Source organism: Oryctolagus cuniculus, chromosome 4, assembly GCF_051225735.1.
Source record: "Oryctolagus cuniculus isolate XC-2025 breed Fujian yellow rabbit chromosome 4, ASM5122573v1, whole genome shotgun sequence".
NCBI lineage: Eukaryota > Metazoa > Chordata > Mammalia > Lagomorpha > Leporidae > Oryctolagus > Oryctolagus cuniculus.
The window spans coordinates 74583302-74611180 of NC_142870.1; the positions used below are offsets into that span (position 1 = coordinate 74583302).

Here is a 27879-nt window from a genome sequence, read left to right on the forward strand (position 1 = left end):
AATGTATAGTTTGCAAATATTTGCTCCCATTTGGAGATTGTATATTCACTTCGTTGTTTCCTCTGCTATACACAAATTTTTGGGTTCATGAAATTCCACTTATCTATTTTTTGTTTTGGTTTCCTGTGCTTTCAAGATGTGATGCTAAAAATCATTTCCCATTCCAATGTTTAAAATATTTTTCCTATATTTTCTTCCAGCATTTTTCAAGTTTCGGATATCCAGTTTTTCTGGAAGCAGAAATTGAAAAGGTCTCCCCTTTCCCAATGCATGTGCTTAGCAACTTTGTAAAAACTCAGTTGGTTGTCGAAACATGGGCTCACTTCTATACTTTCTATTCTGTTCTATCGATCTATGGATCTGTTTTAATACCAATACTATGCCGTTTTAATTATAGTACCTTTGCAATATATTTTAAATTCATTTGGTATAATGCCTCTTGCTCTATTCTTTTTATTCAAGATAGTGTTGGTTATCTGAGCTCTTTTGTGATATCATAAAATTCTTAGTAGTATTTGTTCTAGATCTATGAAAAGTGCCATTAGTATTTTGAAAGATATTGTACTGAATCTGTCAATTGGTTTTGATAATATGGACATTATAATGATATTGATCCTTCTAATCCATGAACACCGATTGGCTGATTGGCTTAAGGAACAAAACCCATCTATTTGTTGCTTACAAGAAACACATCTGTCCAACAAAGATGCATATAGACTGAAAGTGAAAGGCTGGAAAAAGATACACCATGCCAACGGAAATGAAAAAAGAGCGGGCATAGCCATCTTAATATCAGACAACATAACTTTACCACAAAAACTGTTAAGAGAGACAAAGAGGGGCACTATATAATGATTAAGGGATCAATTCAACAGGAACATAAGACATCTTGACATTTCATTGTATCCTCTTCAATTTCTTTCACAATAACAGTTTTCATTATAGAGCTTTTTCACTTTTGTTAAATCTGTGTCCAGGTATTTTTGGTAGCTATTGGAAGTGGAATTGCCTTCTTGATTTCCCTTCAGTTAATTTGCAATAGGTCATAACACTATTACTGATTTTTGCACATTGAATTTGTGTACCACATCATGGCTGAATTTACTAGTCCTTTCTGATTTGGATGTCTTCTATTTCTTTATATTGTCTAATTGCTCTGGTTTGGCATTCTATTGAATAAAATAAATAAATCCTTGTCTTGTTTCAGATCTCAGAGAGAAAACCTTCTACTTTTGCCTATTCAGAATGAATATTAGCAGTTAGCTTGTTATACATGGTCTTTATTATGTTGAGATATTTTCCTTCTATACTTAATTTGCTCAGAATTTTTATCTTGAAGGGATGTTGAATTTCATTCTTTTCTCTGATTTTTATCCTTTATTTGGTTGATGTGGTATATCACATTTAATGATTTTTTTATGCTGAATCATTCTTGCATTCCCAGGATGAATATCAGTTATCATGATGAACAATGTTTTTTTTTTAACTTTTATTTAATGAATATAAATTTCCAAAGTACGGCTTATGGATTACAATGGCTTCCCCCCCATATCGTCTCTCCCACCCGCATCCCTCCCCTTTCCCACTCCCTCTCCCCTTCCATTCACATCAAGATTCATTTTCGATTCTCTTTATATACAGAAGATCAGTTTAGCATACATTAAGTAAAGATTTCAACAGTTTGCTCCCACACAGACATAAAATGAAAAATAATAGATGATTTTTTAAATGATGATGAAATCACATCAGACCTATTGTCATGTTTAATCCCAGTGAGAGTCAAATTGGGAATTGCTAATTTCTTCTTTTTTTTTTTTTTACAGAAGATCAGTTTAGTATACATTAAGTAAAGATTTCAACAGTTTGCACCCCCATAGAAACACAAAGTGAAATATACTGTTTGAGTACTCGTTATAGCATTAAGCCTCAATGTACAGCACATTAAGGACAGAGATCCTACATGAGGAGTAAGTGCACAGTGACTCCTGTTGTTGACTTTACAAATTGCCACTCCTGTTTATGGCATCAGTAATCTCCATATGCACCAGTCATGAGTTTCCAAGGCTATTAGAGAACATTGGAGAAACCCTTCAAGATATTGGCACAGGCAAAGAATTTCTGGAAAAGACCCGGGAGGCACAGGCAGTCAAAGTCAAAATCAACTATTGGGATTGCATCAAATTGAGAAGTTTCTGTACTGCAAAAGAAACAGTCAGGAGAGTGAAGAGACAACCTACAGAATGGGAAAAAAATATTTGCAAACTATGCAACAGATAAAGGGTTGATAACCAGAATCTACAAAGAGATCAAGAAACTCCACAACATCAAAACCAACAACCCACTTAAGAGATGGGCCAAGGACCTCAATAGACATTTTTCAAAAGAGGAAATCCAAATGGCCAACAGGCACATGAAAACATGTTCAAGGTCACTAGCAATCAGGGAAATGCAAATCAAAACCACAATGAGGTTTCACCTCACCCCGGTTAGAATGGCTCACATACAGAAATCTACCAACACAGATGCTGGTGAGGATGTGGGGAAAAAGGGACACTAACCCACTGTTGGTGGGAATGCAAACTGGTCAAGCCACTATGGAAGTCAGTCTGGAGATTCCTCAGAAACCTGAAGATAACCCTACCGTTCGACCCAGCCATCCCACTCCTTGGAATTTACCCAAAGGAATTTAAATTGGCAAACAAAAAAGCGGTCTGCACCCTACTGTTTATTGCAGCACAATTCACAATAGCCAAGACCTGGAACCAACATAAATGCCCATCAACGGTAGACTGGATAAAGAAATTATGGGATATGTACTCTTTAGAATACTATACCGCGGTAAGAAACAACGAAATCCAGTCATTTGCAACAAAATGGAGGAATCTGGAACACATCATGCTGAGTGAAATAAGCCAATCTCAAAGGGACAAATACCATATGTTCTCCCTGATCGGTGACAACTGACTGAACACCAAAAAGGAAACCTGTTGAAGTGAAATCAACACTATGAGAAATGGTGACTTGATCAGCATAGCCCTGACTGTTAATGAACAACTTAATACATTATCCCTCTTAGTAGTTTTTTTTGTCTGTTTAACTTAATATGACTGGTTTAATTCTGTAATTAATACACAGTTATTCTTAAGTGTTGAAATTTAACTGAAATGTGATCCCTGTTAAACATAAGAGTGGGAATAAGAGAAGGAAGAGATGTACAATTTGGACATGCTCAAGCTGACTTGCCCCAAATGGTAGAGTTAGAAACATACCAGGGGACTCCAATTCAATCCCATCAAGGTGGCATGTACCAATGCCATCTCACTAGTCCAAGTGATCAATTTCAGTTCACAATTGATCATAATGAAAGGACTAAGAGTCAAAGGGAGCACATAAACAAGTCTAGTACCTGCTAATACTAACCGATAGAATAAATAAAGGGGAGAGTGATCCAACATGGGAAGCGAGATACTCAGCAGACTCATAGAATGGCAGATGTCCTAAATAGCACTCTGGCCTCAGAATCAGCCCTAAAGGCATTCGGATCTGGCTGAAAAGCCCATGAGAGTATTTCAGGCATGGAAAGCCAAGACACTCTGGCAAAAAAAAAAAAAAAAAAAACCAAACCACCTAAATGAAAGATCTCTGTGAGTGAGATCCCAGTGGAAAGAACAGGTCTTCAAAGAAGGAGGTACCTTTCTCTGAAGGGAGGAGAGAACCTCCACTTTGACTATGACCTTGTCTAAACAAGATAAGAGTTGGAGAACAATGTTTTTAATGTGCTTTTGGAAACAATTTGTTGGTTCATCATTGAGAATTTCTGCATCTATGTTCATTGAGAATATTAGCTCACACCTTTCTTTAGTTGTGTCTGTGTCTGGTTTTGGTATCAAAGGAATGCTGGCCTCATAGAATGAATGCTGAATTTTCTCCTTTTTTAATTTTTAAAATAATTTAAGAAAGGCTGATGATTTCTTTAAATGTTTGCAGAATTCTGGAATGAAGCCATCTGGTCCTGGACTTTTCACTGATGGAGGATTTTGTATTACTGATTCTATCTCACTACTCATTACAGGTATGTTTATTATTTCTTCTCTTCATGATTAAATCTTGGCAAGGTGTATGTACACAGGGATCTGTCCATTGTGTTTGGGGCATTAAATTTGTTATCATTGCTGATAGTAATTTGAAACAATACTTTTTAATCCTTTCTTTAAAATTTATAAAAATTCTCTTTATTTGAGATGGAGAGAAACCGAGCGGGAGAAAGAGTGAGTGCCCATTTGTTTGTTCATTTCGTGAATACCTGGGAGCCAGGAACTCCATCTGGGTCTTCTATGAAATGGTTTTGATCTATCACCTGCTTCCTCCAAAGATGTGCAATAGCAGTAAGATGGGGCCAAGAGCAGAGCTGGAATCCAAAACAAGGCACTCCACAATATAAGCTGTGTCTGTCCCAGCAGGCGATGTTACCAATGCACCAAATGTGGACTTTCCTTTGCATTTTTGCATCAGTTGCAAGGTCTCCATTTTCATCTCTCATCTTAACATATGTTAATCTTCTCTCTTTTTTTCTAAGTCTGTTTATCTCTATGTCATTTATTTGTGCTCTGAGTTTTATTACTCTTACTTTCCATTAACCTGGCATTCAATTTTTTCTTATTTTTCTAGTTCCTTGAGGTGCAATGGAAAGCTGTTTATTTGAAATATTTCTGTTTTTTGGTGAAAGTGTTGATGACTAAAAATTTCCTTCTTAGTACTGATTTCTCAGTATACTGCAGGTTCTGTTTCTATTTTCCTCATTTCAGTAATTTTTTTTTAAACTTCCTAATTGATCCATTGGTTGTTAGGGGCTTTTAAAAAATAGTTATCTATTTATTTGAAAGTCAGAGTTATGGAGATACAGAGATCTTCCCAGATGGCCATAACACCCGGGAATGGGCAGGGCTGAAGCCAGGAGCCAAGAGCTTTTTCCAGGTCGTCCATGTGAGTGCAGGAGCCCAAGAGCTTGGGCCACCTGTATTCCCAGGCTTGTTAGCAAGGAGCTGGATCAGAAGTGGAGCAGCCTGGACACAAACCAACACCCAAATGGGATGCTGGCATTGTAGGCAGCAGCTTTACCAGCTATACCACTATGTCAGCCCTGAGTTGTTTAATTTTGCAGTATTTATGTTATTTGCAAAGTTTCTATTATTGTTATTGATGCCTAGTTTTATTGCATTGTGTTCTGAAGAAACACTTGTTATGATTTACATATTTTTTAATTTGTTGAGGCTTTCTTGTGACCCTCCATATGATCTCTCCTAATGAATTTTTCATGTGCTATTAACATTTTTTTTCCTCAACTCTTGGATGGAATGTTCTGTAAATGTCTGTTAGGTCCAATTGATCTAGGGTGGAACTTAACTGCTGGACCTTTTTAAAATTTCTGTCATGATAATCTGTTCTCTCTGAAAGAAGGGTGTTAAAATGCTCTACTATTATTGTATCAGAGACTATCTTTCTCCTTATGACTATTAATATTTTCTTCACACATTTGGGTACTCAATATTGGGTACATGCACATTTGCAATTGTTATATTTCTTACTGGATTATAAAATGACATTCTGTGTCTCTGTTTATTTTCTTATTATAATTTAAAATATATTTGATGTTATGGAAGTATGGCTACTCCTACTTACATTAGGATCCTGTTCCCATGGATATCTATCCCACCCTTTGACTTTTCGCCTACATGTGATCTTAGAGGTGAGGTTAGCTGCTGGTAAGCAGCATATAATTGTGTCTTGCTTTTTAATCCATTGTCAATTTATATCTTTCAATTGAAGAATTTAATCAATTCACATCTAAAGCAATTAAATGTATATGCACTGCCAGTTTGATGCTTCTTTTCTAATTCTGTTGTAATTCTTATCTTCATTTGTCCCTCTCTTATACTCATCATTATTCGTTAAGTGGTTCCTAAAAGTCATGTACTTTACTTCTCTCTTCATTGTTTTTGTTAAGTTTATAACAGAATTCTGCTCTTTTGATTACAACAAGCTATGTTTAAATGCTAGAAAGTTAAATAATGTAAAATTATAAAGTTCGGGAAATAAATGACAGAGATAAGAAATCGCGATAAAAATTCTACATTTATAGTCCACATTTTGCATTTAAAATGCTCCATTTTACATCTTCCTATATTGTGTGTCTCAGCATTTCAATGTAGCTACTATTTTTAATTGTTTTATTATTTATACACTAAAGATATGAATGGTTTATGCAGTTGGCTTACAATATTAGTGTAGTTTGAATTTGTGTAGTTACTCTTATCTGTGAGTTTTCTATCTTCTGATATTTTATTCTTACCCTTGAGTGTCTTTATTTCAATCTGACCAACTTTCTTTATCATTTCTTAAAAGACAGATCTGGTGTTGCTAAATTCTCTCAGCTTTTAGGTGTCTGGAAATGTGCTTATCTTTCCCTCATATTGGAAAAATAGCTTTGCTGGGTACAGTTTTCATAGATGGCAATTTTTTTTTCCTTCAGTGCTGTGAAATTTTCATCCCACTCCCTTCTGGCCTGTAAGGTTTCTTCCGAGAAGTCTGGAGTCAGGCTAATTGGGATCCCTTTATGTGTTGTTTGCTTTGCTTTTGCAGCTTTGAGATTCCTCCTTTTATTTTTAACTTTGTAGAGTTGACCATAATATGAGGTACACCCGGTTGGGTTGAATCTGGTGATGTTCGGCCATCTGATACCTGAATAGCTGTGGCTTCCTCTAAGTTTTGAATTTCCTGGTGTTACCTAATGGAAAAAGCTTTCTACCCCTTTAGCACTCTCAAGACCCTCTTGAATGTCAAGGCTCAGGTATTTGCATTTTTCATGCTGTCTCAAAGTTCCCATAAACTTTTTTTCATTCCTCTGGTGTTGTTTTTCTTTCCTTTCTCACATAGAGTATTTTAAATAGCCTACTTTCATACCAACTGATTCCTCTATTTGATATGTTCTACTATTGATGCCTTTAATTGCATTTGTAATTTCACTTTGTATACTTCTTAGTTGAAAGGCTTGTGTTTTACTTCAATTTCTCTATCAAGTCTCTCTGCTAGCATATTAAATTGTTTTTCTGTGTTCTCTTGAAATTCACTGAGTTTAAATAAAACAGCTATTTTGAAAGCTTCATCTAAGATTCTTAAAATTGCAATCCCTGATGGTTGGTTCCTGGCACCTTATTTTGCTCATTAGGTAAAGGCATGTTCCTGGCAGTCCCTGATGCTTATTGGTGATGATATTGTTTGCACATTGAAGGATTAGTCATAATAATCTGGCTTCATTTGTGGATGTCAGTTTAAGCAGTCTTCTAGTTTTCTCTGAGCTTGTGAAAACTTCTGCTATTTCATAATTATGTAGCAACATAAGTTGAGATTTGTCTCAGGTTAACTATTGATTTTTTTTTTTTTTTTTTACTATTTCAGTCCTATAATGTCCCCCAGACTCAGATTTGTCCCAAGTCAGCAACTGGTGGATTATTTAGATTGAACTGGAAAGTGCAAAGACGGTAGATAGTATGCCTCTAAAGCACTTTTCCCTGGACTCAGGCAGGCTCATATTCTCAATGCTGTGTCCACTAATGCCGTGATGTCAGATCACACTCAGAGTCCACAGCCCACTGAGACCAGTGCAGCCTGGGTACAAGACCAAAGCCCATCCTGCTATGGTGTGACTGCTGCTGAGGTAGACTTGCTTCCTGATGCCGGCCCTACCAGCCACTGGTGATGCTGGCTGGGTCTAGAAAACTGACCAACTGTGGCCACAGAACTATACCTGTTCCTGAAATAGGTTCAGAGGCTCTGTCTGCAGGCACTGGCCTGGGTGTAGGGACTGTTAGCATCTGTTCAGTGCTGAGTTTTACCAGCCTGGTATTGAGTCTAAAACAGGTCTATGATTCCTTGCTGCATTCCCAAGATTGTAGGAGTGGTGATAGATGCAGTTCCTTAGCTGCCCAGGCAGCCAGCACCGGGAGGGGTCACACTTGGATTTCACAGTCGGTAGGCCCTGTGCAGTCTTTGGGATTTATACCAGTTCCACAAGTGTCTGGTAATGATATACACATCAATAAGTGCATGTCACCTGGCAAGGTTTCCATATGAGTCTAGAGGCTCTGTCCATAGGCAGTTGCCTAGGAGCTGGGACTACTAATATCTGCCTTGTGTTGGACTTAATTGGCTTAGCACTGAGTCCCAAGGAAGACTCCTTTGGTTCCTTGCTGTCTGCCAGAGGTTGAAGGAGAATGATAAAGGCAGTGTTTTGGCTGCCCAAATAGGCACTAGGCTGGGTCGTCTTATTTCTTGCTGGGCCATATGAAGTCTCAATGGTACCTGTTAGGCCCACGTGAGGTCAGTAGTGACATATTCCTTAATGAATCTTTTCCTGTCAGAATACAGGTATCCACTTGATGCTGGGCAAGTCTGGAGACTGTCCATGAGCACTGGACTGGGAGTAGAAGCCTGTGGGTCTTACCAAATGTTGGGTCTTAGGGTGGAAGGCTTGTTTTTGGAGGTTCCAAATATTCATTTTGCAAGTACAGGCAAGGGGGCCCTGACTCTAATGTGTGTCACAGTAAGCCTGAAACTATGATTCAGTTCTCTCTCCCTAACCTAATCATGGGGGTCTCTCTGTCTCTCTCTTTCCATGGTGCACTTTCTAGAGCTGGGAAAGACATGTTAGAGACAACTCCCTCCTTCCTGCTTTCTTCAATGGGAATTTTCTTATTATTAAACTAACTCAAGGTACCGTGATCTCCCACCTGGCTCTGTAGCTCTTTCGCAGGTGCATGAATAGCTTTGCAAATTGGTGTTCCTGTGGAGAGATGGTTTCCACAGCATCTTACTCAGCCACCATCCTCCTCACAGCTCCTTCCTATTGATTTAGAGATTAAAAAGCTGTATCTATATTTTCCAATTTCTATGTAACCAGGTTTGGCTATACTACTCATCTCTGGCCAATGGCTTTTAGAGAAATTACTGGTACAATGCCCAGGTCATCATCTTATAGACAAAGTCACCTGTACTGGACTTTTCTGGTTTTTTTTTTTTCCATTTTGTAGTTTGAATCTGAAAATTGTACTGTCTTGATTCCAACTGTGTAGATGAAGACAATATTGGCAGAACATGAAATTGAAAGAAACACATGTTCCTGAATGATGTTATAAAGCAGTGTCATTTAATGGCTTAGATTTATCTGCACTGCTAAATTGAAGAGAAATGCATTACTACCTTGCTGGACCCACTACATTTTAGAATCTATTGTAGTAACTTATCAAAGCATATTGATAAAACTACTATTGCAGTTTCATAGCATTAAAACTTTCAGTTGTAACTAAGTGAAAATGGAAGTGAAATATCAATACAAGTAAACAAGACAAGAACTTAGAAAAACACCACACTCTATCCATAGACTAGTGAAAAGCAATAAAAATGAATCAGAAATTAATGAATTATAAAAAAAAAGCAGGGTGAGGTCCAGCTCCCTGAAACAGTAGTAACCTAACCCTGTGGTTCACCACTATGCCCTCTGGCCTGACAAAGAAGTTGACAAAGTTCAATAACAGTCCAGATAGGGACATGAAGGAAACAGAGACATTGTTACAGAACCACATAAGGCAGAGGAGGAAAATGAGAAGGCCAATGACAGAGACACCAGAGAAGTGGATTTGCTGGCCAATGAAGTAGAAGACTTTGAGAAGAAAAAGGTTGCTGCTTGAGCTCTCACTGGGATCCTGGCCTCTCACCCCAACAGAAATGATGCCCACGTCATCAACCTTTCACTCACCTTTCACGGCCAAGATCTGCTCAGTTACGCCAAACTGGAATTAAACTTGGGTTATCGGTATGGCCTCATTGGCTCAAATGGAATTGGGAAGTCCATATTAGTGTCTGCTATTGGGGAAATAGGAAGTGCCTATCCCTGAACACATCGGCACCTAGCATATGACTTGAGACAGGCCTCCTAGTGACAAGACACCCTGGAAACATTTAGAGAAAGTTGACACAGAGCAGGCCATGCTGGAGAGGGAGGCTGAGCTGTTAGCTCATGAGGACACAGAGTGTGAAAAGCTCATGGAGATCTATGAGCACCTGAAGGAGCTGCATGACAAGGTAGAGATGAGGGCCTCATAGATTTTAGCACAGACTGGGTTTTATGCCTGCCATGCAGTGCAAGAAGCTAAAAGACTTTACTGGCAGCTAGAAGATGAGGGTTACCCCCACAGGAGACCACTTTATTTGGCCCTTTATAATGCTCCTGGATGCGCCACCAACTGCTTGGACCTATATATATGAGTGTGGTTGGAAGAACTAAAAACCTTCAAAAATGTGCTGGTTCTTATGTCGCATTCCATGAGCTTTCTGAATGGTGTCTGTACCAACATCACTTCACGTGTGCGAGAAGCTGAAATATTATATGAGTAACTACTATCGTATGTGAAGAACAGCTGGAGCTGGAGGAGAACCAGATGACGAGGTTTCACTGGGAACAAGATCAGATTTGTACACATGAACAGCTGTGTTGCTAGGTTTGGTCATGGCAGTGCCAGGCTAGATGATGAATATGATGGCATCGAAACTAACAGAAAGGGTTTGAGGAAAAAGACTCGCTAGTTATTATTTCCCACTATCTGGCAAGATCGGATCACCTGTCATTATGGTATAAAATACAAGCTCCAAATATGTAAAAGATAGGCCTTGCATCTACAATAATTTAAAACTTGGTATTGACCTTGACACATGAGAGGAGCAAAGAAGTCAATTCTTTTGAAATTTCTAACTGTAGACTTACTACCCATAGACAGAATGATCTCAAAATATTCTCACCTCAATATAAGGTGTTACTATTAGCATTTATAAGATCAGCTGGACTTAGAACTTGTGCCAAGGATATCTGGCCCAGCTGGCCAGGCAAAACTCCCACAAGCTCTTCCTGCATGAGCCCCCCAGTTATTTGGATATTAAGAACATCAATACACTGGCAGATGCCATCAATATTTTTGAGAGTGGGATGATGCTGGTCAGCCATACCTTCAGGATCCTGCAGCAAGTTGCCCAAGAGATTTGGATCTATGAGAAGCAGACCATCACCAAGAGGCCTGGAGGCATCCTGGCCTACAAGGAGCACCTCAGGTCTAAGCTGGTGGATGAGGAGCCTAGCTCACCCAAAAGATCCACCATGTGTGAGTCCTCAGAACAAGACCCTGGGGCCATACATTTTCACTGCTGCAGTTCTACTCCCCAGCCATTCCCTGTCCCTCAACTTGCCTTTGTGGCACTCTTATCTACAGCTGCATAGTACCTGTCCATTGCTCTCCACCTTCCCATTACCCGTGACCATGTGTAGACTTGGCTGGCTCTCCCCTCCACCTCCTTGCTGGCTAACTGACCCCGAGAGTGATGCAGCCTGAAGGACCTGAGGGTTAACTTAAGAGAATAAACCCTGGATTTGGCCTGTGAAAGAGCTTGAGATCTTTATTTTCTGTTTTGGCTATGTTGGAAGAAACTCCCCTCACCCCACCAACCCGCCAGTACCATTTCCTTTCACTTCTGGTTTGGGGCTCTGGGCCAGGTGTCTATTACTGGTTGGTTTTTAAATATTTAGCAGGATAGCTTTTAGACCTGCATGACATCTACAAAGTGTCCAATAAAGAGAGAGGAAGCTGGAAAAAAACATAGTCAGTAGCATTTAACCTAGCCGTTATGATCACTGCATCCTAGGAATACCTAGGTTTGATTCCTGGCTCTGATTCCTGACTCCAGCTTCCTGCCAAAACAGACCTTGCAAGCAAAGGTGACAGTTCAAGTAACTGTGTTGTAATTGAGTTCCTGCCACCCATGTGGGATACCCGGATTGAGTTCCTGTCTCCAGCTTTGACCCCAGCCCAGCCCTGGTTTCTGCAGGAATATGCGGCGTGAGCCAATTGAAGAAAGATTTTTTTTCTCTCTCTTAAATAAATAAATTTGTTAACTAAAAAAAAGCAATTTACAGACTGAATTTTATGAACAATTCATGGCAATATCAAACCATATTAAGCCTCAGTGCATCTGACTACTTCAGTCTGCATGGTCATGCATAAGATCATCTGCAGAACAAAGCCGTTGCTTTCTGAAAGGAAATCTCTCTTTGTCACACAATTACTCTGAAAGAGCCCCTTTGCCTATTTCATGATTCTTGTTCACAATTATAAAATAGTGCTTAGGAGGCAACTTCTAGAAAATCGTGAGCACTCAGAAAACAAACCCTGTGTTACTGTATCTTCCCCTGGCACATTTGAGAATGACTGGCACACAACAGAAACAACACCTTACACTACAAGTTTGTAGATCCTAATGGAGTTTGATTCCATCATGGGTAGAGAGGGCTTGCTCAAATATAGGACTGCAGAAGCTTTCCTAGACAAACTCTTCGCTTTTGGGGACCTATCAGAAACATTTCAATAAAGAATGCGCACTCCTAGTAGCCCTCAGAAATTCCTTATTTTGACTGAGTTCAAATATGCTGTAAGAAGAATTATCCTGGCCACAAGAAGCGCATGGAAACATCAACTGCTTGGTGATGAAGCCATCAAAGCTCGTATCAGCCCTGTTGAAATTATGAGGTTAATCTTCTAGGAGGAAAGGAGAGGATAGCCAGATGGAAGCTACAAGGTCCTTTTTGACTTTAGCAGAGCTTTACATCCTTTACTTCATATAGCATTATTGATTCAAGGAGAAAACTGTGGCCTAGACTGGCAAGTTGCTATTTGGAGGGCCATTCAGAATAATTTCCTTAAAAGAGAAATGTTACCTGTAGGGGATGTACCAAGCAGTGTCCTGATAGGATGAATACTGCAACCAACTTTTTAAATTCATCAGTGTCTTTAGTAATGGTATAAAAATACTATAGGTAAGGCCAGCTCTGTGGCTCAGAAGGTTAAGCCACTCCCTGGGACATAAGTGTCCCATAAGAGTGCAGTTGGAATCCAGGCTGTTCCATTTCCAATCCAAATCCCTGCTAAGACAACTAGGAAAGCAGCAGAAGATGGCTGCTTCTGCTCCTGCCACCCACATGGGACACCTGGACAGAGTTCCAGGCTCCCGGCTTTGTCCTGGCCCAGCCCTGGTTGCTGTGCCCATTTGGGGAATGAACCAGCAGATTGAAGGTTTCTCTCCTTCTCTGTCTCTCTCTCCCTCTCCCTCTCCCTCTCCCCCTTCTCTCTCCCTATCTCTCTCTCCCTCTACACCTCTGTCTCTCTCTCAGTCTCTCTCTCTCATTCTTTCCTCTAACTGTGCCATTCAGATAAATATATAAAATATTTTTATAAAATTAAAAAATACATGTTAGTGGAGACATTTAGCAACATCCATGTAAAGATGAGAATTTAATATGATCCTGGCAATGAATACAAAGGATTTCAACCTGCATAAGGTAAGGTTACTTTTTAGCAGAAGATAAAAAAATCTATGAGTATCATTTAGGGATTCAGTTGTTACAGGTAAAAGCAATAGATAGTGCTTCTTGACCATAGTAGAGTATGAATTAATGAGCTATGCAGAGGCGAGCTTCAGCACTGTGCCCATAAGCCCGACAATAAGCTGTGCATGCAAGAACACAGAAGACTCAGGTGTGCTCTTAAAATATATGGCAAACATGAAGCATGTAGGTGACTGTAAAAATAAAATACTCCTAAAGGATGTTTTCTTATAAGAAGAATATTTTGTATGCATACAAAATAGTCTACTGTGAATATAACTCAGAGTCCTCATCGTCTGGGCCCTTCAGTTTAGCCTCAAGTTTATCTGCTCTAATATTGATTTTGACAGAAATAATACCTCAAAGCAGCATCAGCCTTCCCATCAGTTCAAGCGAGTTGATCCGTTGTGCCAAGAGAGAGGAACTAGCAGAGGAGATACCCACCGAAATTTTCATTGACATGCTTTTCTGACATCTTCCACCAAAAATATGTAAAATCACTAAAGAATCCTACAGAAGTTGTATTTCCTCAAAGAAATATTACAATTCTCACTTCTCCAAAAAGATTTTTACAAGGGAAGGTGGCCACTCTAAGACCATTATTGCTATAAAGCCTCTTTGTTTCCCCAAATGCTTAGGCAGTTTTTAAAAAGTTCTCTTAAAGTACTGCAGTAATAATCATGATCAAAATGCTTCTCATTTACCCAACATGTTCACAAGAATTCTAAGGAAAATTTGATCCCAATACCTGTGGGTCCTGGAACTGGTATGGGGGAAGTGAAGGCTATTGCTGCTTTTAAGGAGTTTGTTGTTTGGAGACATGGACATACAAAGGGTCAATAAAAAGCATTATGATACGTAAGTTTCAAATAAATCAGTTTCAAAATTAGAATTATAAAAAAGAGATATTTTAGCTTCCAATAATTCAGGAGTGATAGAATACATAGAGGAAAGAGGGGAATAAAGAAAACCCCAAGGAGAGAAGCTATGTCAATGGCAGAATTATCATAAATGGAATAATTACTCTGGAGCAATATACATGCCAGAGAGTAGACAAAGGCTTCAAAAAGAAGGCAGAATCATACTGTGAAAGATGTTGAGTGACAAATAAAGCGGTTTGAATTCAATTCTGCAAATTATTTAGACATATTCAAAGCTCTTGACCTTGATATAATGGAAGACAAGCTTTTACCAAGAGTAGTATTTGTGATGAGAGGGCGGGGACAACAGAAGAGCAAAGAGGGAGGAGGTCACGGCAGAGCTGGAGGCAGGAGGTGCTCAGGACCCCGGGGAATAAGGGCAGTGTTGGGAGATGAGAATGGAAGGAAACTCTCTTTATGTGGGGAATTTAATGTAAATGCAGAAACAGCCAACTGTGAAGACTACAGCACCAGTGTTTATATGCTGAGTAATAGGAAAAATGCTGAGATTATTAACAGTCCATCGAGATCATGCATTATGAAATAACTATCCATAGATTTCAAAACTTTTCTCACCAAAATAAACATAGTTCAATTCCATTTCTTCATGAAAATTTTGAAGCATTACATAGAAGAGCAAAAAGGGAAACAGGTCTAGGGAAGTTCATCAATAACTCTGAACAAATGAACTTTAAAAAGCCTGCACAAGTATTTGACCTGGTTGGGTGGGATGCCTGTAGCCCATATCAGACTGCCTGGGTTTGCCTGCTCTACTCCAGATGCTAACTCCTGCCAATGTGTACCCTGGGAGGCAGCAGGTCCCTCCCACCTTGTGCTAGATCTAGATTTGATTCCCAGCTCCCAATTTGGGTCTGACACAGCCCTGGCTATTATGAGTATTTGGGGAGAAAACCAAGGGATGGGAGCTTTCACACTTGCTCATTCGCTCTCGCGCTCTCTCTCTTTCTCTTTCACACATAAAAACTACTTTATAAAAGATAAAGTCAGAAAACTTGTCTGGTGAAAATGCCCCTTACTGTATTTTTTCTTTTTTCTTCCCCTTAATGATTCCATCTGCTTATGATTATTGACTTGAAAAGCAAACAAGCAGATACAGAAGGCATCTTCCATTTACCAGTTCACTCCCCAAATTCCCTTCATACTGAGGGCTGCACCATGCGAAAGCAAGAGGCCGGGAAGGGGGCACTCAATCTGGGGGCTACATACATGTTGTTCTGGTCTTATTCTTGTTTACTTCTTTAACTCCTGCTTATTCCTCAAGTATTCCTGGATTAAGAACCACATTTTCTGCTAATCCTCTCTTGACCCAGGTAGATAAGAATTTGAATCCTTATCCCTTAGTTGCATCTTTCTATTCCGGATACTACATCATAATTATTTGTGGAGCCTTTTGGGAATGGGTCCCAGTTGTTATTCATTTTGAAATCTTTGGCAGCTAGCACAGTGTCCAACACAAATGAGGATCTATGTTTACTGAAGTCAACCCAATTAAACCAAGCTGACTTGAACTGAAGAAATCAATTCATAGTGTCAAATATGGTATTGAAGATCCCAGGAAGGATCATGAATGAAGATATTGGCCAACGTCATTAAAATATGCATGTTTTCCAGTAAAGAAAGATGTTAACCCATGAAGAATGATGACATGGAGGAGGTTAGGAGAAAAAAATATATATATAATATATAAAATACATACTTAATATATAGATATAGATATAGATATAAAAATAACCCACTTAAAACAGGTCATTAGCATAGAGCTAGATAGGAAGTGGAGCAGCCGGGTCACAAACTGGCACCCATATGGGATGCTGGCACTGCAGGCTTAACCTACCATGTCACAGTGCCAGCTTCTCTTGAGAAGTTCTTGAACACAGCCTTTCCCCAGTCCCATCCCTTAGCAGAAACCTCTCCTTTTCAAATACAGGCAATGAGCTGTAGAATTATGATTGTATCATACTCACGTGATCTTCCTTTTCCCTTGCTAGTTCTGTCTAGAATAATATTTCATCTGTTTACTTATTCATCTTTTAGAGATCTGCTGTTAACCCACCATATATATATATATATATATATATATATATATATATATTTGAAATAGGAAAAAAAGGAAAGAAGAAAAAATAGAAAAACAATTCAATGGACAACTGAGGTAGATAATTTCACCTTTTTTTACAGACGTAGTTTTGATTATGTCTTTATTTCTTCTTCTTTGTTTTTAAAAGATTTATTTACTTTATTTGAAAGTCAGAGCTACACAGAGAGAGAAGGTGAGGCAGAGAGAGAGAGGTCTTCCATCTGCTGGTTCACTCCCCAGTTGGCCCCAACGACCAAAGCTGTGCAGATCTGAAGCCAGGAGCCAGGAGCCTTCTCTGGATCTCCCATGTGGGTGCATGAGTTCAAGGACTTGGGCCATCTTCCACTGCTTTCACAGGCCACAGCAGAGAGCTGGATCAGAAATGCAGCAGCGGGGCTTGAACTGGAGCCTACATGGGATGCCAGCACTGCAGGCAACTGCCTTACTCCCTACTCCACAGCGCTGGCCCTTTTATTTCTTCTTATGGGCTCCAATATGTTTTAAGTGTTCAATGAAGAAGTTAATCTAATACTTTCATAAGAAAGAGAACCCCATTTTCTATAATTCCAGTGGAAGACCACCCTGTTAACCTGAAGCAGCTTAGAGTTCAAAGGTAACAGCGTTGTAATATTTATAATTGTATTTTCTGAAATTATTCTCCACATATCATTCATTGAATGTTACCCTTGAAAATTCTAAACACCTTATATTTTTCAGTTATTTTAATTCTTCCATGTACACATTTTTAATTCAAATCCTAAATCATATTAGTTATATTTTTCATTTTAAAGTATAATAAAAGATGAAGTTGTGAACTGGTTTCATAACCATGCCTTTTGTTTTGTTCTTTTACCAGTCCATTTACATATCCTTCCTTAAAGAAAATCATGAAAGGCTAACCTTGTGGAATATTTTCTTCTAAATTATTTTCAATGCATTTACAAATGCACCCATGTGCATAGACACAGTCTTAGTTTAACAAACAGCCTTCTCTACAGCTATATTTCTGTGACTTTTTTCACATAACTGTATATCTTGATATCTTCTTGGTAGTATGGATACATTCATCAGCTTCTTTGTAACAGCCACATAGTATTAATGTACTCTATATGCACCATAAATTATTGACTTTGATCCCTATTAATGAACATTTAGTGCATATCCATTTTTGTTGCTTATAACAATGATAAAATAAATATTCTTGTGTATAACTTAGTAGCCATGTGTGAATATTTATTAAGAATAGAATCTAGGGTCCAGAGCTGTGGTTTATCAGGTAAAGCTGCTGCCTACAATATTGTCATCCCATATGGGCACCTGCTCATGTCCGGGCTGCTCAACTTCCAATCCAACTCCCTGCTAATGGTCTGGGAAAAGCAGTAGAAGATGATCCAAGTATTTGAGTCCCTTCTACCCACTTGGGAGACCCAGATGATGATGATGCTGCCTCCTGGCTTTGGCCTGGCTTACTCCTGCCTCTGTCCTGGCCATTGTAGCCATATGAGGAGTGAACCAGCAGATGGAAGATCTTCCTCGGTCTCTCCCTCTGACTTTCAAATAAATAAATAAATCTATATAAAGAATTGAGTTTAAATAAGAAAATGTGAGGTTAAATGTTATGTATGTTTTACACTCTGATAGAAAAGCTGCCTTTCAGAAACAGTTGTAGCAAGCTGTATTCAGCACCAACCATGTCATCTTGCTCATGGGGAATTGCACTGAAGCCTACAGCAGGAAACATACACTGTAGCTGGGGACCCAGGCTTTGGACATCATTTCCCCTAGAGTTTCTTCTTCCCTGCCTTGCTATGTGGTTCCCTATGTGTTCACCTTTTGCCTGAATCCATTGGAAAATTGAATGAATAAGAAGCAGAAGCCAACTTCCACGTATGTTTCACCAAAGTTTATGTCATCAAAGCTTCTATAGTCATGGGGTTTTGGTATATATTTTTATTTATTCATTCATCAATAAATGGATATTTGAGTTATTTCCAGCTTTTAGATATTACAAATAAAATTTCTATAAACATGCATGAATATTATTTTGTGACCCTATACTTTAACTTCTCCTGGGTAAATGCCTAAGATTAGAAGAGATGGATCATGCAATTGATCAGATAGTTAAAAACTTCTTTCCAAGGTTGATGCAGCATTTTCATGTATATCTCAGCAAATACTTGGCAATTTTTGGTGGTGGTGGTGGTTCTAAATTTTAGCCATTCTAGTAAATGCCATTAAGAATGGCATCATTACAATTTTAGTTGGCATTTCCTAATAACTATACTTCTTTTCATATGCTAGTTTTCTATCTATATATCTTAGTTAAAGACATACTTAAAATATTTTAAATAGTTGAATGTAATATTTTATTTTCAAAAATTAGGTTGTTGATTTTATTAAGTTTTTAAGAATTCTTTATATATGTATATGCTAGAAACATATTGTTTCCTAGATAAAAGCACAAAACTTTTTTCACAACTTGTGGTATTTCTTTATTTTCTTCACATTATCTGCTACTTTTGAGATGTACAATTTGGGACATGCTCAATTGGACTTGCCCCAAATGGTGGAGTTAGAAATGTGCCAGGGATTCCAATACAATCCCATCAAGGTGGCATGTACCAATGCCATCTCACTAGTCCAAATGATCAATTTCAGTTCACAATTGATCACACTGATAGGTCTAAGAGTCAAAGGGATCACACAAACAAGACTAGTGTCTGCTAATACTAACTGATAGAATCAAAAAGGGAGAGAATGATCCAACATGGGAAGCGGGATACACAGCAGACTCAGAATGGCAGATGTTCTAAATAGCACTCTTGCCTTAGAATCAGCCCTTAAGGCATTCGGATCTGGCGGAAGAGCCCATGAGAGTATTTCAGGCATGGAAAGCCAAGACACTCTGGAAAAAAAAAAAAAAAAAAAAAAAACCTAAATGAAAGATCTCTGCAAGTGATATCCCAGTGGAAAGAACGGGCCATCAAAGAAGGAGGTACCTTTCTCTGAAGGGAGGAGAGAACTTCCACCTTGGCCATGACCCTGTCTGAATAAGATCAAAGTCGGCAAACTCAAAAGGCTTCCATAGCCTTGGCAACTCATGACTAGAGCCTAGGGAGATTACTGATGCCATAAACAAGAGTTTCAAATTGTTAAGTCAACAATAGGAGTCACTGTGTACTTACTCCTCATGTGGCATCTCTGTCCTTAATGTGGTGTCCAATGTGAATGTATGCTATAACTAGTACTCAAACAGTATTTTACACTTTATGTTCCGTGTGGGTACAAACTGATGAAATCTTTACTTAATATATACTAAATCGATCTTCTGTATATAAAGATAATTGAAAACGAATCTTGATGTGAATGGAATGGGAGAGGGAGTGGGAGATGGGAGGGGTGCAAGTGGGAGGGAAGTTATAGGGGGGGAGCCATTGTAATCCATAAACTGTACTTTGGAAATTTATATTTACTAAGCAGGAAGTTAAAAAAAGATTTTTTGTTTATTTTATTTGAAAGGCAGAGTAACAAAGTGATCTTTATTTGAGTAACAAAGAGATCATCCATCCAGTAGTTCATTCCTCAAATGCCTAGAACATCCAGGGCTTGGATAGGCCCAAGCCAAAAGCCAGGGATTCTGAAATCTCTTATGCTCACAGGGATACAACCATTTGAGTCGTTACCTACTGCCTCCCATGGTGCATACTAGTAGGAAGGTGGAATAAGAAGCAGAACCAGGACTCATATCCAGGCACTCCAATATGGGATGTGGGCATCACAAAAAGCATCATGACTACTATGCCAAACATCCATTCATTAATATTTTCTTTTAAAGAACAGACATTAACTTTGAGTTATTCATTTATTGTTTTTATGGTTTGTTTCAGTGTAATTCTAAAATATATTTGCCTACATCAAGGTCACAGAGGTGAGCTTTCTCCTATGCTTTCCTCTAAAATGGTGATTCATTTGGAATTAATTTTGTAAATGCTATGCGGTCTGGATAGAAGGGCCTTCCTTTGTATTTGGATATCCAATTGTCTCACATTATTTGTTGACAAGACCATTCTTTCCATATTCAGTTTGCCTATACTTTCATCGAAAATTTAGTAATATAAATATGGGTCTTCTGTGGGACTCTATAGTCCATTTTACTGAACTATTTGTGCCAATACTCCAATCTCTTGGTTACAGTAACTTTATAATAAGCAGTGTAAATCCTTCAACTTCTATTTTTCTAAAGGTTTTTTTTTTCCCTTTTTAGGGGGAAGTGGAGAACTACCCCATTTCTTTGTATTTCTATATACATTTGCAATCAGCTTTGCTAGGAAAATTTTGATTGGAATTACATTAAATTGATAGATCATTTTGGGAGAATTCATATATTAACAATAAAGAGTCTTCCGAGTCATGAACACATTATGTTTCTTAATTTATTTAGTTCTTCACTGATTTCCCTCAGCAATGTTCTATAGATTTTAATGGACAGGTCTTGCATATCTTTTATCAAATGTCTTCCTTAAGTATTCCAATCTTGAGGTTATTGGGAATGCTATTTTTCATTTTAATTTCCAATTGCAAATATGTAGAAATGCAACTATCTTTATATTGAGAATAAATATGGCCTTCCTTCTTTATATCCTTTCAGATATCTTTTTTCCTCCCTTATTTCACTGGTAGAACATCCACTATAATGATGAATAATAGTGGTTTAATCAGATGTCATTGTCTTGTTACTGTCTTAAAAGGAAAGCAGTAAGTCTTCAGTCTTATGATATCAGTTATAAGTTTTTGTAGTTAACCTAAATCACTGTGAGAGAGATCCTATACAAGTTTCACAGATTTTTTTTTTAAAGTAGGAGTGGATATTGGATTTTGTCAAATGCTGTTTATGTTTCTGTTTTCCCTTTTTCATGTGGTATTTTTTCATTCCATTAAATGGAGACTGCTTTTGAATTCTATACTGATCTTGCAGTCTTCAAATAAACACTACTTAGTCATGAAGTATTAGCATTTTTACATATTATGTATTCAGTTGTCTAAGATTTTTGTCAAGAATTTTTACACTTAAGTTCATGAGAGATGTTTGTTCAGTTTTTTTTTTTTTATCTTTGGTAACATCTTTAGAAATAACTGTATCTGGCTTTGTTTTTTTTTTATTTTTTATTTATTTATTTATTTATTTATTTATTTTTTTGACAGGCTGGACAGTGAGAGAGAGAGACAGAGAGAAAGGTCTTCCTTTGCCGTTGGTTCACCCTCCAATGGCCGCCGCGGCTGGCGCGCTGCTGCCAGCACACCGCGCTGATCCGAAGGCAGGAGCCAGGTGCTTCTCCTGGTCTCTCATGGGCTGCAGGGCCCAAGGACTTGGGCCATCCTCCACTGCACTCCCTGGCCACAGCAGACAGCTGGCCTGGAAGAGGGGCAACCGGGACAGAATCCAGCACCCCGACCGGGACTAGAACCCGGTGTGCCGGTGCCGCATGCGGAGGATTAGCCTATTGAGCCACGGCGCCGGCCTGTATCTGGCTTTGGTAGCAGTATATTCATAGCTTTATAATAATGACTTAGGACATATATCACTATCTTTAATGTTCACGATCACAATTGTTTTCACTAAACATATAAGAGTTTTCTAGGAAAATCACTTTGCTCTGAAGTTTTCTTTTGGGAAAGTTGTTAAATCCAATGTTAATAGATTATGTCTACTCAAGTTTGGTAGTGTCTATTCTTCAAAGAATTTGTCAAATTATTCTGAGCTGACATTATCAACATGATGTCATTCTTAGTGTTTTCAATATATATATATATATAGAGAGAGAGAGAGAGAGAGAGCATTTTACAATGTCCACTTTCTGATTCCTCATATTGGCAGTGTATGTCTTTTCTTGTTCTGATCCATTAAGCAAGTTTTAACAACTGTATTGATCTTAGGCACACACGTTAAGATAAAATAAAATAAAGCAAAATGTTAAAATTACTGAAATATGCAATAATTCTAAAACTATCTGTACCAAATAACATAGCCAAAGTCCACATAAAGCTAAATATAATGTAACAATGAACAAAATTTAAAATTTATTATTCTTCGACTTAGAAGAATATCAACTCACATTTTTGAATAACTGATAGAACTTTTTTTAAAAAAATCAAAATATAATTTAACATAAAGACTATTAAAAGAAGGTCACTATGTAATGATTAAGGGATCAATTCAACAGGAAGTTGTGACTATAACAAATGTATATGCACCTAACTACAGGGAGCTTGGCTATTTAAAAGAACTATTAACAGATCTACAGGGATACATAGACTCCAATACAAAGTAACAGGGGACTTCAACACCTCACTTTCATCAGTGGATAGATCAACCATACAGAAAATAAAAAAAATAAAAAACAGAGCTACTCGAAGCTATAGAACAAATGGACCTAACAGATATCAACAGAACTTTACATCCTATAGTTGCAAAAAACACATTCTTCTCATTAGTGCATAGAAGTGTCTCTAGGATTGACCATATGCTAGTCCATAAGGCAAGTCTCAGCAAATTCAAAAAAACAGAGATCGTACAACGCATCTTCTCTGACCACAACGGAATGAAGCTGGAATTCAAAAACTCAGGCATTCCAAGAACATACACAAATACATGGGGGCTGAAAAACTGCTTCTGAATGAACAGGGGGTCAATAGAAGAAATTAAAAGAGAAATAAAAAAAAATCCTGGAAATGAATGAAAATGACAATACATCATATCAAAACCTATGGATACAGCAAAAGCAGTGTTAAGAGGGAAGTTTATAGTGATTGGTGCCTATATCAAGAAACTGGAAATAAATGAGCTACAAATGCATCTGAAGGACCCAGAAAAAAAAAGCCAAATTAGTAGGAGGAAAAATAATTAAAATCAGATAATAAATAAACAAAATTGAAACCACAAAATACAAAAGATCAACAAAGGATCAATGAAATGAAGAGCTAGTTTTTTGAAATATAAAATTGACACAATATTGGCACAAATAATAAAAAAGTAGAAGAAGACCCACATCAATAAAATCAGAGATGAGAAAGGAAATGTAACAATAGGTGCAACAGAAATAAAATACTTCAAAGAGCTATATTCCAAAAAAATTGGGAAACCTAGAAGAAATGGAGATTCCTAGGTACACACAATCTACCAAAATTGAGTCATGAAGACATAGAAAATCTAAACAGTCCAATAACCAAGATGGTGATTAAATCAGTAATAGAAACCCTCACAATAAAGAGAAAAGCCCAGATTCTGATGGTTTAACTGCTGAATTCTCCCAGACATTTAAAGAAGAACTAATTCCCTGTGGTCTGTAGTAACTAATCGAGTACCTAAAAGATAATCTATAGGAGCAAAACTGACAATTTGTGATGCAATGAGTTTGAATAGCCCTTGTCTTTATTGTTGAGGAACAATTTTTTGTTTGTTTGCTTTGTTTTTTCTTTATACTATTTGGTAAACTCTATATTAAGTATAGGGTTAATCTTATGAGTATAAAATTAACTTAAAATAGATCTTTGTAAAAAATAAGAATGGGAATGGGAAAGGGAGGAGGAAGGGTGGGAGTATGGGTGTGGGGGAGGTTGGGTGGGAAGAATCACCATGTTTCTAAATTTGAAGATATGAAATGCATGAAGTTTGTATTCCTTAAATAAATTTCTTTAAAAATATAAAAAATCAATGGAGATATAAAAATATGAAAAATAGCATTCATTACTTGGATCTAAATAAAAATGTACTCCCTAGAATTTCTGATTCCATACATTTTAAAATATAACATGGCATAGTCCCTATAATTTTCCACATTCTTGCCTATAAAGCAATTATCAATGATTTCAGAATGTCTGAAATAAATTTCTCCCACAGAGAAAATCATAAAAGAAGATAAAAAGAACATATCTTAACTTTGGAGAATTAAGGAATGAATTTTAAGTAGCACATATTCCCAGGGATGTCATAATTAAAATAAAGTATTTAAAATAGCATGTTAATTAAAATATGATCTATAAAAATTGTGAGGCCCAGCAGAAAATAGTCAGAAGTAAATTGATACCTTTAAAATATATAAAAAGTTTGAAAAATCTAGGTTCTAATCATCAATTGCAAAAACTTTAAATTGGAACACCAAATTAAATATAAAGGTTGAAAGGAGGAGATAATAACATAATGGGAAGGTGTTAAAATAGAAAAAGAAAAATATCACAGAGAAGATAAATAACCAAAATATAGTTAAATGAAAAAACCTTTGAAGAGATTGAGCTAAATAAAAGAGAAAAGATGGAAACAATCACTATCAAAATTAAGAAGATGGGCAATTTGAAATACAGAGTTTAGAGTCAAATTTAAAAGATGAAATTCTACAATATTTCTGGCCAGAATACAGTAATGGGAACTATGTTCATGCCCCCATAACGACCAAAAATATATGAAATGATGGTTTGCATAGTATTGTACATATATGTATTTAGTTACCTTATGATTCATATTTCTCACTAGTAGATAATTTAATAAGAGAAACAAAAGCACATATTCTTTTAAATATCTGTTACACTAAAATTCCTTTAGCTTTAGATATGCAAAACTGAGTAGAAACATAGAGTTTATGCCTATAATAGCTCAATTTCCCTGCCCCAAGTCAATTTCCAGGCCATAGAGAAGTAAGGAAAAGTCATGCGGAGCCTGGTAGACTCCATGGGTTGAGGGATCAGAGTTGATTCTCCCGTGCAGATCAGGAAGCTGAATATTATAGGACATAATATCAGAGAGAAAACAGCAGAGACAGAAAGAGAACTCCAGAGAATGCAGACATGACGGCTTAAGTAATTAGCTAATGAAAATTAATGGAAACTCAAATAAGATGAAAGATAAATGATGTTCATGGGTCAGAGTGCTTAATATTGTCACGATATCCATTCTCCCCAAATTTATCAAAAGATTCAACACAATCCCAATTACAACTGACTCTGAAATTCATATGAAAACAGAAATAATTTGGAATATGCTGAATAACTTTGAGGGAATAAAAACAAAATTGTAGATGAAAAAATCTGTTTTTAAGACATACTCTTTTAAAACTACAGTAATCAACACAATCTGGTATAGACATGAGAATAAACAGGTGAATCAATAGGAAATAGAATATACATAAATAGACCCACTTACATATGAACAACAGATTTTTGACAAAGATATCCACAAAATCCAGTAAAATATACATATACTATTTTGAACAAGTGGTACTGTAAAAACTGGATGATCATATTTCTTAATGTACTGGTTCTACATACAAAAATTAACTCAAAATTGATCATAAGCCTAAATATAAAACCTAAAACAGTACGATTTTTAGAAGAAAATTTGAAAGAAAAACTTTGTGATTTGAGATTAGGCAAAGATTTCTTATATACAATAATAAAGCTTCAATCTACAAAGGTAAAAAGTGGATGAATTGGATTGATCATTTTTTAAATTCTGTTTTCAAAAGACATTATTAAAAGAAGGAAAGTACAAATGACTAAGTGGTAGAATCTATTTGCAAATCATGTATCTGTCAATTCTAATACAAAGTACAAAGGAACTTCAAAAAGTTCATGGAAAATGGGGTTGAAAGATATCTTTAGTTTGATACAAAATGTGAAACCCATTTGACATTATTATTTTAAGTCATTTTTTTCATAATGTTCAGTTTTTAAGAATTTTCCTTAACAATAAGGAAACAAACAACACACATTTTAAAATGGTCAAGAGTAATAATTTCACCTAAGAGGTATAGTAAACAAGCACAAGAAAAGATGCCCAATATCATTAGTCATTACCGAAATTCAGATTACCACTAGCATGAGCTACCACCGTACTTCTTAAAATAAGTGAAACTGAAAATACTAACCACCCCAAGTATTGGTGAAAATGTGTTGGATGTAGAATTTTCACAGGCCAATCTTTAGAATGTAAAATGACAATTGCTTTGGAAAATAATTGGTCATTTTCTGAACTTTAAACATTTAATGAAAACTTAAATGCATAGACAATTTTATTACTTGGTCTTTCTTCTTCTAGATACTTATCCAAGAGAGAAGAGAACATATATTCATACAGAGACTTGTGCATTAATGTTCATATCAGGTTTGTGTCTAAGAGCCAACAACTGGATACAATCCAAATGTCTTCCAGTAACTGAAAGAGTAAGCCACACGAGCACATCCACTCAATGGAATACTACTATGCAATAAAAAGGAATAAACTATTGGTACATGGCACTGAGTAATTAAGTTGCTTGAAAGAAGTCAAACAAAATAAATTCTTCATGATGGCTTTTCATTCTAGGAATTCTGAAATGATGAATAGTAACAGAAATGAGATTAGTAGTTAACAGAGTGTTGCCAAGGATGGGAGTAGGAGAAGAATATGGGGAACAGATTTCAAAAGGACAAGAGGGAACTACTAAAGAGCATAGGTTTTTTTTTTTGTTTTGTTTTGTTTTGTTTTGTTTTTTTACAGCATCAAGTAACTTTTTAGAAAAGTATCAAGAGTATACATGAAGAATTACCAATAACAAAAATGGATACAAAAAACTTCTAGGGAAAATACAACTTACCAAAAATTACACAGAAATAATAAGTTGAATTTTTAATAAATGATTAAGCAATTTGAAAATGACTAGTAAGAAGGAAAAGTCTCATACTCCAGATGATAAGTCTGTGATGTTCCTGTACACAGAAAGCCCAAGTGAATGAGCCACCATTTTTTTTTTTTTTGGACAGGCAGAGTGGACAGTGAGAGAGAGAGACAAGAGAGATAGGTATTCCTTTGCCGTTGGTTCACCCCCCAATGGCTGCTGCAGCCGGCGCACTGTGCTGATCCAAAGCCAGGAGCCAGGTACTTATCCTGGTCTCCCATGGGGTGCAGGGCCCAAGGATTTGGCCATCCTCCACTGCACTCCTGGGCCACAGCAGAGAGCTGGCCTGGAAAAGGGGCAACCGGGAGAGAATCCGGCACCCCGACCGGGACTAGAACTCAGTGTGCTGGCGCCGCAGGTGGAGGATTAGCTTATTGAGCTGCGGCGCTGGCTGAGCACATCAATTTTAAGAATTAATAAGTGAGTGTAACCAGGGGGCCACACACCTAATGAATTCAGTCGTTTTTTTTCCATACTTCACCAACAGATAGTTACAAGGTCAATCCTAAGACACACTACCCTATAGTAAAAACATCAAGAAATATTTATAATTAATATATCAAACAAAAAGCTACCAGTCTCCTAAAAGCTATATAAACAAGATTAAGCAAGCTGAAAAGGGGTTAAATATAAGGACACACTGTGTTCAAAAGTTAGAAACTCGGGTTACAAAGA

At 37.2% G+C, this 27879-nt stretch overlaps 1 long non-coding RNA gene and 1 pseudogene across 3 annotated transcripts in view; one reads left to right on the forward strand and one right to left on the reverse strand.

Annotated features, from left to right (window-relative positions):
- Positions 1 to 27879, reverse strand: part of LOC149127011 (uncharacterized) — a 552476-nt gene that overhangs the window by 170050 nt on the left and 354547 nt on the right. The window lies entirely within an intron of this gene.
- LOC127482629 (ATP-binding cassette sub-family F member 2 pseudogene) lies at positions 7619 to 11323 on the forward strand (annotated as a pseudogene).